Source organism: Talpa europaea, assembly GCF_964194135.1.
Source record: "Talpa europaea genome assembly, chromosome: 7".
In the NCBI taxonomy this organism is placed as follows: domain Eukaryota; kingdom Metazoa; phylum Chordata; class Mammalia; order Eulipotyphla; family Talpidae; genus Talpa; species Talpa europaea.
Window position 1 is genome coordinate 14,760,347 of NC_140074.1, and position 18,635 is coordinate 14,778,981.

The window sequence follows — 18,635 nt, forward strand, 5'->3', positions numbered from 1 at the left end:
CAGCAGTTCTCAATATTTGATCTTGACACCTTTGAATATTAGAAATTGAGGGCCTCCACTGGTGGTGCAGCGGTTGAACGCTGGGCTGTGGGACTGCCCGCAGCCTCTGCAGCACCGGTTCGATCCCCGGCCACTGGCGATCCCACATGGCACAACAGACCTCTCCTGCTGTGCCCACTGCACCCCTTAGCAGTGTATTTCTTCGTCAGTCTGCCTGTTCTGTTCCCTGCTCTGGCTCTGGTGAATTCTCTCACCCTCCCGTGCTTCTGATTGTACCCAGTGCTTGTGCAAACAAACAAACAAACAAATAAATAAATCTTTAAAAAAAATACGGAAGATTCCCAAGAACTTTTGTTTTCTGGTTAATATATTTTAGTATGTCCCATAAACAAAATTAAAAATTTTAGAAATGTATTAATTTAAAACAATATTTAGAGGAAAAAACCCAATATAGAAATTCAGAAGTATAACCTTCAGCCCAGGATTAGCCAGTCTGAAATTCGGTGGAGGAAGTCCATCCTCAGATCTTAGTTTCTCTAGTCTTCCTTCTCCGGCATTTCATGACTGAAAGAAAGTGTTTCATAGAATCAAAGAAAGCAGGCTCTGCTGTATGTCTCCAAGCTTGACTCTGAACTTGGAGGTCAGTTTGGTACTGTACTCTTAGATAGCTGCCATTATCCTAACTTCACTTCTGATATTTTTCCTACTTTTAAGGAATCCATTCTCTTCAAGAATGGTAGGCTAGCAATTATGAAAGGAAATCAAACTACATTTTTAGATATTTGGTTTTGTTCTTGGCAGACCAAATCTTCTGTGCACTTAGATGCATGGGTTTCTAATATTCAGTCTCTTGAGAAAGTATCCTTTTATGTTCTAGCTCTTGGCTTGAACAAACAGAATAAGTACAGCATGAAAAAGAACAGAGGGATCTATTTATGAAGCCTGACTTATAGTTCAAAAACATTCACAAAAACATACAACTGTAGAAAGCATATTTTTCTCTCAAAGGATAATTGTGGTGTGTAATGGATCTGGTGTTTTGGGACTAAACTATAGAATTGTACAAACTTCCCCATTATTAGGATACTATTTAGTATGTAGCTTTTATTCCCAAAATATTAAATGGAGCTGCTGTGTGCTAGTGGAGTTCACTCTCTTAAAAGGTATTTTTTTAATCCGAGTTGTATCTGTTTTTATATAATACGAATATATCCTAAAATAATGATATAAGAAGAGTAAGATAACCTTTGCTAAAATCCTTGCTATGAAGCTAAAGTAAGGTTTTAATTATACGAGAACTCACTTAATACTAGGACTTGGTACTCAAGAATCCTTGCTTTCCAGTTTGTTCATTTGTCATTCACATCACAGTTTTGATTGTTTTTCCCATGGCCAGTGTGTCTGAGTTGTGTCCAATTACAGAGTAAGACATCTTCTTCATTCAGGGTAACTTCATTCATTCACTCAATAATTTATTCATTAATTATATGTTGAGAATCTGCTAACTTCAGGTTCTGGAAAAAACAAAGATGAGAAATTAAGCTGATAGGGAAAAGGATTGTAGAGGATGTAAAGGAAGAGGGCAAATGAAGACTAAAGGCAGGGAATCTGATACTTTGGGCAAGACCATTTTTATAGCAGTAAATAATATTTTAGTTGGTCCTTTTATTAGTAGTAGGATTTTATCTGGTGTGAAAGGACAGGGAAAGAAAAACGGGTAGCCAAGAAAAGAAGATATTTTACAGAGAATGGAAGAGATAGCAAGCTGATCAAGTAAAACAGACCTTCGTTCTGTTAGACTCCTGTTACATAGAAATTAAGACATTAAGAAATTAAACACATATTTTTGTTAAAGTCAGTAGGATATAAAATAATCTGTACTAGTTACAAAACATTTGTAAAGTCCTTATTGGAAGGAATATTTGATTTGTCTTAACCACGAATTTTGAAAAATAAGGATAGCTGGATTAAGTAATCCCATGGAGGCCTCACTGATATTTCTATATTTGCTAAAATTAAGCATTGAGCATGTTACATCAGAAGAAGCAAGATGTCAGCATTTTGCATACTCTTTGTTTTCTGTTCCACTTAATGTGTCTGGTTCAGTGGTAAATTTTCAGTATCTGTCCCGCCTCCCCGAGTTTCAGAAAGGTTCCAGTAAACATTTATATTTTGCTGTATTTGCTTCCTGAATTTATTTCTTTATCCAAAGGTTCAATGCCTTTCTGATTTTATGACAACAGAAATATCAACTCTCACCTGGCCATTCTTGGCTTTTGCATTTACTCATTACCTCCATCTCACAGAGATAAATCTAAAGACTTGATTCATTTTTTTTTACACTGATGTCTTATTTGGTTCCCCTATATTACTGTTATAAATGAAACCATCAGATAGTTTTATCCTTCTGGCTTATTTCACTGAGCATAATTACTTCTAGCTCCACCCACGTTGCTGCAAATGGCACAAGTTTATCTTTTTTGATTGCTGAATAATATTCCATTTTGTGTATAGACCACATCTTCCTGATCCAGTCATCTATTTTTGGGCATTTGGGTTGTTTGCAGGTTTTACCCATTATAAATAGTACTGCAATAAACATAGGTGTACAGGTGCTCTTTTGGCTCAATGTTTTTGTGTCCTTTGGGTAGATCCCTAGGAGTGGAATTGCCAGATCGTATGGTAGCCCCATTTTCAGTAGACTTAGGAACCTCCAGACAGCTTTAGCAAAAACAGAGACATCCTGCAGGGGAGGAGGAGATAAAGGGGTGAGAGGGAAGGAGGGAGGAGCATAGGGGACTGTGGTGATGGTGCATGAGTGCCTTGGGGAAGGAAATTCTATGGGGAATCAATCTGAGGGGGTGGGGGAAAGCAAATATTGTCTAAAAAAGTAAAAAATGATAAATGTTAAAAAATAATAATTAAAAAATAAAGACTTGATTCAGCTAGCTTGTATATTTCAGGTCTTCACTATAAAACTGCTGCCCTGCTATAATGTACTTACTTACATTAAAAATACTTGCTGAGCATGTATTTTTTTAATACTTTTTTTAAAAATATTTTATTTATTTTTGCATAGAAGACCTGGGATGTAGGCCAGAAGTCCAGGGGTGGGGGAAGGATGGGGTGAGAGTATTCACCAGAGTCAGACATTTAAAGAGACTGTGTCAAATTTTGCAGATAAGACAGTGAACAAAATAAGACATGATTTCTCCATTTTTTTTCTAATTAATTCCAACATGAAACAACAGAAGTCAAGTAATTCACCTATACTGAACTGAAATTCTCCATGTTGCCAAAAAAAAAAAAAAGAAATAAAGTGCAGTGTTTTCACATTTTCTGTCAGATCGGTGGTAGATTTGGGAAGATTACTACATTAAAAAATAAAAACCTTTGAAACCAGTTATTGTATAGGTGGATGAATTCAATGTAGAAGTCAGGGAATACTTTAAAAGGTCATCAAATTAATTGCATTAATCTATTTAAAAAGCACTTTTAGCTGCTTGGAATTAACAGCTTTGTTCCAAGTGCTGTTGATTGTTACACTTGTACGGGCAATTTTTCAAAATGCTTAAAATAATTTTGATAAGGATTTAGTTTGCAAACAAGTCAGTTTAACATGTTTGAATTTGGAAAACAATAGAATTTTAATATAAGAAGTTCTGTGCATTACTTTAAAATAGGTACATAGCAACATTTAAACCTTCTTGGAATCTCTTTGTGAAATTCACATTGCAATTACCATAGTAACAGAATCTCTTAACTTTCACATCAGTTGTATGCACTTAAATATCTTGAGTATTATGAATACAGTATGATGATTCTAAAAAAAGACTCCTTGTTTCTGGGTTCAGTTTCTCCTGTTTGTTGTTAGTAGTTCCAGTCATTTATTATAAACAAATAGTCTGGATGGTAGAATCTTTAATTTCAAGCATTTTGTCAAATTATTTATGAATTAAACATATCTCTGATTGAAGCTCAATCTTTCTAGTGTTGGAAGCTTTCTCTTGATTTATCTAATTAATTTGTCAATGAATCATCTAGTACTGGAGTTTTCAGGCCAAGGGATGAAGAAGAAATAGGAAAAAAAAAAAAAAAAAAAAGGGCTCTCCGTCAAGGAGCTTACAATGTCTCAGGCTAAAACAGTATAAAATGAGCTATAAATATATGAAATACAATATTTGAGTACAATAGAAAAAAAACAAAAAGACACCAATTAGAGTTGGATAAGGCAGGCCTTGAGTTGGCTTTAAAGATTTGTTTGTTTATTTATACAAGCACCAGGGTATAGGCCAGATTCCAGGGAGGGTGGGCGGATTCACCAGAGACAGAACGGGGAACAGAACAGGCAGACTGACTAAATACACTGCTGAGGGGAGTAGTGGTCACAACAGGAGAGGTCTGCGGTGCCATGTGGGACCCTTGCCAGCTGGCCAGGATGGAACTGGCGCTGCAGAGACTGTGGACGGCTTCACAGAGTGGTCCTCAACTGCCTACACCACCAGAGGAGTTCCTGGAGGTAGTGATGTTTTGTATGTACTTTCTCACTGCATCCTTGCCTTACATGGAAAAGGTGCTTTTTCTCTATTCATTCCTATTTCCTGTGCTGAACCTTGGTTTTGCCCATTCATTTCGAGAGCTCCACATTTTAATTATTTTTTCCATGCTCTGGAAAATCATGAAAAAAAAAAAAACTAAAAAAAAAAAAAAAAAAACATAGGCTGTGAATGCTCAGCATATCCCAGGTATATATGAGGTTACATATCGACAGGTGTACACTGACAGAAATACTACTTTGATACCTTAGTTTTCTTCTCTGTCTATAGATTTAAGCTTCTTTATAAATTATCTATGTTTATTTTTAAGCTGCTACAAATGATTGGCAGTATCAGCAAACCTAACCTTGAATGGATAGTAAACACAAAAAAAGCCTGTGGCCAGTGTGAAGGGTATTTGCTGACTGTCTAAGGTAAACGGATTATGCAGTAGACCAGAGAGATTCTGCTCACATGAGTATACCCAAAAGGAAGTGTGAAGGGAATCATAGCCTGATACCTGATTCTAGGGTTAAGAAGCATATGCAAAGCAGGATGATGTAGAGTAAGTCGGAAATAAGGGATTCACTATGGAAGTCACTCTAAGTCATGTGCCTGTTTTAATGTTAGAACAGGCCCACTGCTACAGTCCAGAGTGGAATGTACTATAGCATCTACTGTACTGAACTCTCTCATATATTGTACCATCTGTTCTGGAGGAAGAAGATTGAGTTTCCAACATTTTATTTATAATTATAAAATGTTAAGGTTTCTTTGCTTTTGGATGTGAAAGAGCCATTCATGCTTAAAGACCAGCCCATCCAGAACTGCTTCCTTCTCTTTGGCATCAAACAATGAGCTACTTCAGTGAGCCAGTAGTGAAAAAGTTTGGACAGCCCTGTAAACAGATTATTAGAAAAAATGCATTAGATACTCTAATCATAACATGAATTATTTGTTAATGGAAAGAGTAATTCATCTGTGAGTAGGTTTTATTAAAAGCTTGTCTCAGGTAGTGTGATTTTAGACTGAAATTCTGTGGATAGAGAAGAAATTGCAAGAATACAAGAAACTCAGGACTGGATCAGTATCAACACATGGGGATTTTTATATATGTATTCTTTAAATAATTATGTGGGGCATAGCTAAAATTATTATTAATTTTTGCATATTTTTGCATGTGTTTATGTGAAACATGAGTCACTGGCTTATTTTCTGGAAAATTCCTGGGAAGGTGGTGTTCATATTATCTAAAGACCACATCCTAAGGAAAATCACTGACATTCTCTGGTCCTATAGAGCAGATATGACACAATAAATGCTTTATAAAATATCATGATCTATCAGCTCCAGGATTATTGAACTAATTACTGAACTACGTTGGAACATTGTCCTAAGTTCCAAATATTTCTTCTGTCTTTAAGTTTCAGTTGGAGATATTATTTGAACAAGTAGTATGAGATATTTATAAAAAATCATAAAAGACTGCATAGATTAAAAAAATTGTCACCAGCAGTGAAGTATTAAGTGAGGAAACAGTACATTTGTTTTCATTATATCAGATAAATATGAAAGGAAATGCTAATAAGAATGGGTTTCCTTTTAACACCTTGACAGCTCCAACTGCTTCTCTTTATTGATATTAATTTACCACTAAATTGAAAATAATTTTCTAAAAATCAAATTTAAATTAACTAAAAAGGTTTTCGCTCAACGTGAACAGTCAAAGAGCTCTGAAATTAAACTTTAGAAAAATATAAAATGCATGTGTGTGGAATAAGCTAAATCAGAAAGAAAAAGTCATGAGATTTTCCTCTATGTGTTCATTTTGAATCTGGTGCTCCCAAATTTGTTTAAACATTGTTTACAAATTTTGGTAGACTAGAAGAGTGAAATAAATACAAAATTAAGGTTTACATTAAAGCTGGAAGTTATTCTTTCCATTTGATTATACTGTAGAAGAAACAGAAATGTCCCTCAGAATGTATCTCTCTAGTTTTTATACTGAGGAATTACAAAGTGAAAGATAATCATGATTCTGATTTATATTACTGATACTGCAATTTTTCCCTCTTTTTTTTTTTTTTCTTATGTCATCTATCCACCCTTTTCCATTCATCTGGAGTCATTACCTATTTTTGCTTTACTGATTTCTGCTGTTTCTTTTGTGGATCTTATCTCCTCCCACGTCCTTTACACCAATCCACATTTGTCACTTCATTCTAAGTTTCAATTTAGGCTCCTGATGATCATTTTTGACTCACCTGGGATTAAATCTGATTTCACCTACTTGCTGCCCAGGCAAAGTACCCACCTCTTACCTTCTCTAGATTGCAGGTGATTGCTTTAAAAAATATTGTAGATAAAAAGAAAAAAAAGTAAGGATTACAATATGTTGGGAGCTTTTGATTTAATTACTTGAGTCATCTACTAAACAAATTGGAATTTATATCCTGGGGTATATCTGGGATTAATCTATCCTGTTGTTAAGAGTGTTTGTGTTTCACTAGATTTATTTTTGAATACATGTTTCTGATAATTATGTATTTTTGTGCCTGGAATACCTAAAGTATATTTACAACTGCTTTTCAATCACCTTAATTTTATCAAATAAATCATTACTGATAAATACTTTAGTTTTCCCATTCCGTCCCCAAATGTAATCTCCTGAATGGCAAACAGAGGGCAAGTATCTCTCTTTTATAATCTTTCGTGCTCTCTCTCTGTCTCTCTTCTTCTGCTCATCATATTACTTCTACCATCATAATATGCCCATCATAGCAATTCTGTCTCTAATCCCATTCCTATGCAGATTAAGAATTTAATAAGCCTGTTGGCCATTTGCATTTCCTCTTCAGAGAAGTTTCTTTTAAGCTCTTCTGCCCATTTTTTGACTGGATTATTTTCTTTGTTGTTGTTGAGTCTCATCAGCTCTTTGCAGATTTTTGTGATCAGTCCTTTATCATTAGTGTTGGGTGCAAAAATGTTCTCCCAGTTGGTGGGGTTTCTCTTTGTTTTTGTTATTGTCTCTTTTGCTGTGCAAAAGCTCTTTAATTTGATGTAGTCCCAGCTGTTTATCTTTGCCTTCACTATCACTGCTTTGGGTGATGTGTCTGTAAAGATGTCTTTGATGTGCAAATCACGTAGTGTTTCGCCTATATTTCCTTCTATATATTTTATGGTTTCAGGTCTTATGTCTAGTTCTTTAATCCATTTTGAGTTGATTTTTGTGTATGGTGTGAGGTGGTGGTCAAGCTTCATTCTTTTGCATGTAGCGACCCAGTTTTCCCAGCACCATTTATTGAACAAACTTTCTTTGCTCCAATGCATATTCTTTGCTCCTTTGTCAAAGATTAGTTGACCATAAATCTGTGGGTTTATTTCTGGATTTTCTATTCGATTCCATTGGTCTGTATGTCTGTTCTTGTTCCAATACCATGCAGTTTTGATGATTATGGCTTTGTAGTATAGTTTGAAGTCTGGGAGTCTGATGCCTCCATTCCCTTCTTTTTTTTTTTTCAGGAGAGCTTTGGCTATTCGGGGTTTTTTGTGATTCCATATGAATTTCATCAATAATTGTTCTATTTCTTTGAAGAATGACTTTGAAATTTTGATTGGAATAGCATTGAATCTGTATATTGCTTTTGGAAGGATGGCCATTTTAATAATGTTTATTCTTCCAATCCATGAGCAGGGGATGTCTCTCCATTTCTTTGTGTCTTCTTCTATTTCTTTTAACAGTGTTTTATAGTTTTCTTTGTATAGGTCCTTTACCTCTTTTGTTAGATTTATTCCCAAATATTTGATTTTTTTTGTTTCAATAACAAAAGGGATGGTCTTTTTGATTTCTTCTTCTTCAGATTTATTGTTTGTGTATAGATATATTGTTTTGTGTATATAATGTTCAACATCACTTGTCATCAGGGAAATGCAAATCAAAACTACCATGAGATACCATCTTACACCAGTGAGAATGGCACGTATTAAAAAAACTAGCAACAACAAATGTTGGCGAGGGTGTGGAGAAAAAGGAACTCTTCTGCACTGTTGGTGGGAGTGCAAACTGGTCCAACCACTGTGGAAAGCTGTGTGGAGATTTCTGGACCTACTAAACATAGAGCTTCCATATGATCCAGCAATTCCACTCCTAGGTATTTACCCAAAGGACACAGAAACATCAATTCCAAAGAACACCTGCACCCCTATGTTTATAGCAGCACTGTTTACAATAGCTAAGCTTTGGAAACAACCCAAATGCCCAAAAATAGATGACTGGATCAAGAAGATGTGGTACATATATACCATGGAATATTACTCAGCATTCAAAAAAGATAAACACATGCAATTTGCAGCAAAGTGGATGGCGCTGGAAGGGATCATGCTCAGCGAAATAAGCCAAAAAGAAAAAGAATAATACCGGATGGTCTCACTCATAGCAGGAATCTAGAAAACTTAAATAAGGGACCAGGAAAATGAATAACTATAAGAAAGTGAAAATCAAAATCAACAAAAAACTATGAACCAGAGACACTTTTAGGGGGGCGGGGGCGGGAGGGGAGGGATTGGGGTCAGAATGGGGGGCTGCAATTGTATGGGGAATATAACAATAAAATTTATAAAAAAAAAAAGAATTTAATAAGTGGCTGTTGCTTTGAAATGAATAGATAAAAGAGGACAAAGCCCAGCCGGATAACTACTCCAGTGATAATATCCTTGAGGTCTCTTCTGTGAGAAACTGGATGATTGTAGAAAAAAACTTGGAGAAGTCCTAGCCTGTGTAATACAAGTAAATGTGCTAGTGCTAAGTGCATTATCTGATCTGTGGTAAAAGTTTCATATTATTTGAAAGCAGTTATAGAGAAACTTCCACTGTAGGTTAAACATCTTTATTTGACATGATTTCCAGACCCCTTGCTCTGTTCTATGTCTTCCTCTAGATTATTTCTGGCCCACTAATGTTCTTCTAAGAATAGGATAAACTCATTCAGTACCAATATTCTGTACATGTGTTTAATGAATCCATAATCTGTTGGGAATTTAGATGAGAAAAAAAAATGTATCATCTCCCATGCCCCATCAAATCTAACTCTGACTAAAATAATTACACTTTCTTCAGTTACCTATAAGGAACAAATTGCAATAGGTTTAGCAATATGACTTTGTAACTAAAGGAATGATAAATAATTTTATATCACATAATTGTTATACAAATTTAATTTTTTTAATTTTCTTTATTTTTTTTAAAGAGGCACATTTTTTTATTTATTTATTTGTTTGTTTATTTGTTTATACATGCACTGGGTACAGTCAGAAGCGTGGGAGGGTGAGAGAATTCACCAGAGCCAGAGCAGGGAGCAGAGCAGGCAGAAGGACCGAAGTACACTTCTGAGGGGAGCAGCGGGCGGCAGGAGAGGTCTGCGTGCCATGTGGGACCCTCCTCTGGTGGCCGGGGAGCAGCTGGGGACTGAACCGGCGCTGCAGAGGCCACAGGGAGCTTTATAACCCAGCGCTCAACTGCTGCGCCACCGGGGAGGCCCCAAATTTAAAATTTTATAAGCACATCTCTTTTAAAATATTTTTTGGTATTTTACCCACTGCTGGATTACCTATGTATATATTCCAATATTTATAACATTATGATAATAAGGTTTAATATAATTCCCTTTGAAATTCTCTGAATTTTTAATGCATATTAAACTATTGAGAAGTATACAACTGTAAATAGCAAGTAAGAAAGCATGTTCTAGCAAAATTTAAAAAGTAAAAATAAGAATATAATATTTACTTTCATTAATAAGACTAGAACTGCATTTGGTAATATTATATAAATAATATATATATATATATATATATATATATATCTGTAGCTTCATAGGGTTGAAGAGTTTTCAAAATACAACATCCTAGTATCAGGTCCCCAAAGAAAACCCTTATGATTGATTATGCTTTTTTTTCCCCCAGATATTGAACACACATATATTCTTAATTATAGCTATTTAGTACTTTTAATATACTGTATATACAACCCACATTTTCTTATACATACTGCCTCTGTTCAAAATTGACATTCAAGTAGCCAAATTATACTCTTGGTTTACACTGTTTTTATTGTGTAGAAACTTTTTAACTCTTTTCATTCCTATCAGTATTAAACTATATTTTCTTCCATTATAAGTTAAATCAGTGTTTAAACAAACCATTCTTCTGGTCCATATGTTTTTGTCATTGTTAACTTCAATCTTATGAGGGTTGTTTGATTTTTATATCCTAAACAAATTATTTAGAATATACTTCCCATGTGTTTGTTACCACTCTCATCTTTCTGTTCTAGAGTCCCCATCATTTGTCAGATACTATTCTATTCACTTTACATGCATTTAGTTTTTTTCACATATAATGAAATGTGTACTATCATTTCCATGTTAAAGATGGGCAAACTAAGAGACACAGGGAGGTTAATTAACTCGCCCAAGGTTTACAAGCAGTAAATATCTGGTTATGAACATAAAAGAAAATGTCTCAGGTCAAAGAGTGGATGGAATTAATTGGGTACAAATAGTAATCAAAAATCAGGTCAAAGAAGCAGATTTAACCTCAGTATAAAGTGAAGTGATTAGATAGACTATATGAAAAATCAGGGAGCTCACTATCCTAGTAATAGTTAAGAAGACCCTAGATGACCACCCCTCATGAATATTGTGAAGAGATGTCTGCTTTTGTAGAAAGACTGGGTACATGATGCTTAACTACTTTCTACTCCAGGGTTCTGTGCAGTTGATTCAGATAAATATGTTGGACTTCCTTTTCTTTCAGCATTATTTCTATATACAATTTATTTATATTATTTCCATTACTATTTTAATTAATTTTTAAGTATTAAATTTATGTCACTAAAATCGACTATTCACAGTGATGTATCCCCATTTTAATCATGGACAGACATTGGGATATTGTTTTAAATGAAGTTCCTCACGTAAGTAACCTTAGCATCCATGCCATTTTAAAGGTATATTTCAGAAATGTGTAATGGAGAAAAACTGTTGGAGCAGTCAAATTTATATTGACTTCTTAGTTGAGTCCCATGATTGTGTTACACCCCCAAATTTTACAGCTGTGTTAATTACATAGTAGACATCTATTTATGAACATGTCCTGGGTCTTTCCCTCAACCATTAATCCTGATGAAAAGAAAATAAGGGAGAGCATCAATGAAAGTAACAGTCTTTGTTGTCTGAATTTCAGATTGACTTCTGGATTCTTATTTGGTCTGCCAGTATTTTCTGTATCCCTAGACAAGGAAGCCAGTGTTTATTACCAGCATTGAATTCTTTATTTTGCCAACTTTATTATCACTGAAATAGTCAGCAGTAATACAGATCAGCTTTTCTTTGTGCTTGAGCATAATCAATAAAACGAGGTCTATTGGCAGGCTTGTGGCATTTTTTTTGTAGTATTGCTCCTTTGCTTTCTGTAATTCTTCACATCAGGATGTTCCCAGCAGAAGCACAAGAAAAGACTAGTGTAGTGTAGCAAAGAGGTGAGGACTGTGGAAAATGATACATCCTATAACTTTTCAGTTTTAAATATCTTTCTTGTCTACAGATCAAAAGGTATAATATACTTTTTAATTTCAAAAGCCTTTTGGTTATTGTACAAAGGTCTCACAGTAACATAATATGAGATCATATTGGTAACATTGGAGGTGATGATACTAAATCTCAGTGCTAATGAGCAAATATATATTGGTCTGGCCATGAAGGTTATTCACAATGTGAATTTGATATGATTGGTTAGTGTTATTCTGGTAGTTAAATGATCATTTTTTCCTTCAATCTTTTAATATCATTAATGTATGCCTTAAATTGTTTTCTGTTAAGGTAACAAGGTCTCTATTAGGTCTTCAAGATTTGTACATTGGCATAATGGAAAATAATATTGACACTCTTGGACTAGAGGAATTATAACTAATGAATTAATTTAAGGGTTTCCCATGCAAGTGTATCTATCAATGCCATATTTCAAGTTTAACTCAGAAAAAGAGTCATTTACAGTAATTTTATTGACTGCAAAATAACTTTCCCACATATTAAGAGATGTTTCTTCTACCTTCTTTCTGGGAACTTCTTGTGTTCTGTTGGGATCTAGTATTGATACACTCACATTGTACTAGACATTTTGGTGTTTATGTACTCTTACGAGTCTATTATCAACAGATTGGGATCTGGGGGGAAAATACTCAAGATTATACAAAATGGATAACATTTTCATGGCAAACATTAAAAGTCAAGGATTATCACCGAGTCAATTAAGATATATAGGCTAGAGAGGTAATTATAATCTAATTCTAGGCCAAATGTAATTCCAGGTTGTGGTACATAAGTCTCGAAACAAGAATGTACCTCCAGTTCCACTGAAGCCATACAAATTTTTCATGACTAAAGAATTTCCTTTCTTTCCCTCTTCCTAAGAGGACTGCATTGTTTTAATTCTGTTTTACTCACTAAGGAACTAAAGTCTTCTGCAATATATTCAAATGAAATCATCAGGTAGAGCTGATTTCTATGTATTGTATTTTATTAATTTGACTTTTAGATTAAATTAAAATCTTCACACAAGTTGGATGAAACAGTACCTTCAATTGAAGTTAAAAAGGACAAAATTTCTTTGAAAATCCTTTGTTATTGTGAAATGAAAAAAATTAACTTTGTCTACGAGATGGAATAGGTGATAGAAATTTTCTGTAAATGGGAAAATTGCTTCTTTAAAATCTGTAACTTAAAATCATCTAAGTCATGAAAATAGAGAAATACCCTTTGAGCTCTGATTCCTGCTTTGTGATTAAATAGAAATGCATCTGGGTAATTTTTGTGCGTGATGAAAATTAATGTGCTCTTATTTTTTTTTTCTGGCCATTCATAGCTTAATTCTAGAGTCAGTCAGTAAAATATTTTATAGCAAAAGAAATAGCCTAATAAAGACAATTAAAACTATTAAGGTGCCCCTACTATATGGAAAATATAGTAAGGGAGTGAGTGAATTTAAGATCTAGTATAAAGAAATCAGACATTTGTATTTTTTCTTTTTTTTAAAAGACTTATTTATTTATGCATACAAAAACTGGGTACAGGCCAGAGGTGTGTGGGGGGGTTGAGAGGATTCACCAGAGACAGAGTGGGGAACAGAACAGGCAGACTGACTGAAATACACTGCTGAGGGGAGCAGCAGGCTAGACAGGAGAGGTCTGCTGCGCCATGTGGGTGCTCTCTGGCCGGGGATTGAACTCGTGTTGTGGTGGCTGTGGACAGCTTCATAGTTTGTGTCTTAACCCCTTGTGCCACCAGGGAAGTTGTAGGGGTAGGAAGACACAGAGCAGGTTCTATGATTTGAGCAGATGGGGTAAAGGAGAACAGAGTCCTGGAGCCCTTGGTGGCTTTTCAGGCTTTTATTGGGATTTTACTAGGTACACGACAGGCAGGGGTGCTGGGGGGCCAGCAGGCTGGCAGGCCTCCCAGTCCTCAGCAAGTCTTTACTCTTTCTGGGCTCTCCGGCGTTCTCTGGCGGGCTCTGCTTCTCTGCTCTCTTTTTTCTTCTTTTCTTCTCGTGGTTCTGCTGGCATCCCTGTTATGCCGCCCTTAATAAGCCCAATCTCTCAGCCCAGGTGTACCCACTTACACATGCCCACACCCCACTCCAGGTGCCTGCCATCAGGCATGCATTCAGGACTGCAAGGATCTATCATCAATCCTAATGGCAGGAGGGCAGAAAAGCCTGATATCTTTTACACTTACCCTACATAGGCCAACATTTGTATTTTTCAAAGGCACCTGGGAATATAATTCCTAAAAGCATAATGTCAGAAAAACTCTAAGAAGGGAGAGAGTAGTTTCCTTCAGGTATTCACTCAGACTTGGAACTATAAGATCTGGATTCTAAAAGATAGAGACAATTCCATAGGGGAGGCTAAAAGAGAATGAGGACATAGATCAGAGGCTGCTGGCATAGAGACTATGTTATAAAATGAGATGGAAAAATATGCCTATTATTTGGAATATAGCAAACAGACCAATTTCACTACACATGCAGATTTATGTAGAATGGTAGCTTTCTAACAACAATGTGTCCTTAAAAAATGCTTTATATATAATGGATGTCTCAATATTACAACAAACAAACAAATATGAAAATGAGCTGTTTTGACCCAATCCAGGAAACCCAGAATGGAAAGTAGGTGAAGGTTCTTGATGTCTTTGGGGAGGAAAATTATTCTTATAGTCTTATAGATTCTTTCTTAAATTAACATCAAACATATTAACAAGAAACAAAAAAATGGACAATCTAATCTTCTCAGACATAAAACATTCCAAAGATATTCTGGCAAGATGGGGTATGCATGCTATCTTGGACTAAGGAAAATTAGGTATGGGTCTGGGACTTCAAAGGGAAGGAAAATAATTCATAGGTAGATTACAAAAACAAATGCTTGCCATGTCATGTAAAGATAATGGAATCTAGGAAGAACCCTGTACAAATAGGCCTCCCAAATTCCCATAGGCTATGGCATTTATTGACAGCTCCTGAAATTAACCGTAGTGAGAGCTAGCTTCCTGGAACAGATTTTCTATTTAAATTCCTTTAGGTAGTTAATTATGTTTGTCTGGAGTTGAGAGTGGTCAGGGGGAGTGTAGGGTAAGGTAAAAAGTATCAGGCTTTTCTGCCCTCCTGCCATTAGGACTGATGATGGATCCCTGCAGTCCTCAATGATTGCCTGATGGCAGGCACCTGGAGTGGGGTGTTGGCATGCGTAAGTGGGTACACCTGGGCTGAGAGACTGGGCTTATAAGGGCGGCGTCACAGGGATACCAGCGGAAGAGCAAAAAGAAAGAGCAAAAGAGAAGCAAAGGCCACGAGAAAATGCCAGAGAGCCCCCTGGTTCCCCTGCCTGGCGTGCACCTGGTAAAAAGCTCAATAAACACCTGAAAAGCCACCGAGGGCTCCAGGGCTCTCCTTTGCCCATCTTCCTGGATCATAGAAAACCTGCACTGTGCCTTCCCTCCACTACAGTCATAATACAAGTAAGTTCAGACTATATATTTAACATTAATCCAATGACTCTAGATCCTTCCTTCAATTCCTGTTAAATACTTGACACTGTGTAAAGCAGTCAAGGTATTTTGCATTTGCTTTTATTCTGAGTCCAGTGGTGAGGGCCACAATTATAATGTTGCAGTTAGTCACTTTTAACATAGGGTTAGGAATGCATGGCGTGCATGTCCTGTAGCTTTTTCTGCACTGTTGAAAGACATCATTAATCAGGTATCCCAGTCTTTCCTGCTGAGTCTGGATGCTGCCTCATGGTGTTTCTTAACATATTACTCTAGGGAACCACTACTAATAAATCAGAGTTTTCTGAGAGTTGAAACTCATTTGCTATTTTGACACCAGAATCTTGAAATGGCACATATGCACTTGTATAAAACTCAATGAAATAACATGTTTGGTTTCTAGTCTCTAAGGATAGGCCATCCTATTCCCACATTGGGGCCAATTAACTTCTTGAGCTTCAGGTCAAATCAAACTTGCCATAATCAGGTTCCTATTAATTGTACATATACCTTGATTCCTGGGACTGTGCCCTTTTCACCCAAGGTCTAGAAACTTATGTTGCATCTTTACTAACCTACCGGTTCCATAACCCAGTTCCTCCACACTAGGGTCTTGTCATGAGCTCTTTCATATATTCCAAAATACTAGAGTTCAATTCCTGTTATCCAGCTTCTATGACTGGATTGCTTTGGCAGCTGTCTATCACCATGAAATAAAGCTTCTCCAGATTTTATAGGCTTGAGAGAATTAAGTATTAACCTTTCACAAAAATCTACAGTTTCGTTATGATTTTTCTACACTGACTCCTCTCTGTTCCATGTGGTATCAGAGGTTTTGTTTTGTTTTTCAAATACAGTTTTAATGCCATTGCTTAACAATGTAAAATTTATTATACAGTGACAACAGTGTATATAGTTATTTCTACAGGCTAGCTTATCTGTATACACAGCTGAAAACAATTACAAGATGTGGCCTAACATGTAAAAGAGAAAGGAAATGTTTATGGTATTAAACTTTATCTTGCACACTGAGCACCCACTTTCAAGATGGGTCATTCACATGGCTGACAACTTGATACTGTCTTTGTTTGCTAATCAAGGACATGGACTGAGGTCTTAGCTCCTCTCTCCATGGACCTATCCAGGACTACTTTGGGTTACTCACAGCATGGGTGAGGGATGTTTACACAAAGCTAGTATGCCTAGAATTTTTGACATTCTATGTCTTCTGCCATATTCTTTTGTACAGAGCAATCACAAAGGTCCACTCAGCTTCAGGAGAGTGGATATGTAACCACCTTTTGATGGGGTAGTAAAGAAAAAAAAATCAGAAGAACTAGATAAGCAGGGGCATTGGTATGGGAATCTTTGGAAAAATATAGGTGGTTACCCACTTCCTGCAAGATTCTATTGCTTTGGTGTGTTTAGTCACTGCCAGATTGCTATGCACGCGTTTTACAATAAGATACTGACCTCCTGCCTTGCTACTGAACCTCTTAAGCACCAAGTTCCCAGAACTCCATTTAATGACCCACTGCCATAGTTTATAATGGTGCTCCACAATATATCCTTATATCTATTATTCCTTTTGCTAGCAACATTTGGCATAAAGGTCTTCTGAAGGTGAAGATTCTGCCATCCCATAACCAAAAAAGCCTAGAAAAATAAATGAGAGAATAAAGAAGTATACTTTGATTTTTTTGTTTGTTTGCTTGTTTGTTTTTAGAGCTATATGGAACTGGTTTCAGATCCCTCTGTTTCTTCATGTAGAATCACAGGAACAGATGAATGTTTCATAGAACAGAAGTCATAATGCCCTCTCATCCTTTTCTCTTCAGCACCTTGCCCCAAGCATTCTTATCACCTCATCTAACCCAGTGCCTCTCTTTGCTCTTTGACATGGGCCATTGAAGCCAGTATAGCCACTTTGGCAATAAGCAGTTGAGAAGCAGGCGCCAGGCCCAGTGTTCCCCAAACTCCAAGCAGAGGTGTCAGTGTTAGTCTTTCTCAAAAACTCTTTCATAATCTGCTTAGATGGCAGCATTGGGGTGGGGTTGTAGCAGCTATATACAGAGGCATCCAGCCCCAAAGTTGAGGTTAATAACTGTTCCTTTTTGTAAACTGACCTGTAGGAGTGAATCCTTAAGAATGTTCCCCATAAACTTGCCTTTATTGAGCTGGGTATCCCACCAGAAGAGATGATATTATCATTCCTCTTAATTGTTTTTATAATAGTTCAGCTCAGCTTTTGGATAGTCTTTTATTCCCTCCTCCTCTGGGGCAGAAAGTCCCAGGAGGCAGAGAAGCACAGTTACAACAGACTTTCATAGGAGCAACAGCATTTTGTCTGAATAATAAAAAATGAATGTAATTGGAGGCCTCTGCAAGGTGTGCCCCTAGTTAGTGTACCCCATGTGATGCTCATTCTGAAAGCCAGGGCTATCTGTCTCTGTGTAACTAACATGCTGTTTGGGGGATTTATTTATTTGTCTTAACAATGCATATAAATTATCGCCTACTTCTATTTAAGTTAAGTACTAACAGCTATCTTAGAGATTCTGGGCATATTAAAACACTAGCTGTGAAAGCAGCAGTGAACAAACTCAACTGATAATCTTCCTGTGACAAAACCATCAAAAAGCAAGTCTTAAAGCTTTGCTTCTGAGCATGGTGTTTCCTCACCCCATACCAAGTATGTCCATGGGTATGGGATGCCCTTCCTTGCAAGCCTGTAAGTGCTGAAGCTGTGAAAGCTGCTGTTTTTGCAGCAAACTCATTATTGGTCTTCACTAAGTATTCACAGCTCTATTAGCCAAAACCCCCACTGTTTTTCAGGGAGTAAAAACCGGGTAGACGTCCAATTTTCTGTGCCCACTCTGTGCTTTAACAATGGCCCCAGGACTGCTGTTTTCAACTGAATCTGGAATGAGGGATCAACTATGTATTCCCTTGTTTATATTTGCCAGTTTTTTGCAAACGATTTTTAAAGTGGCCTGCC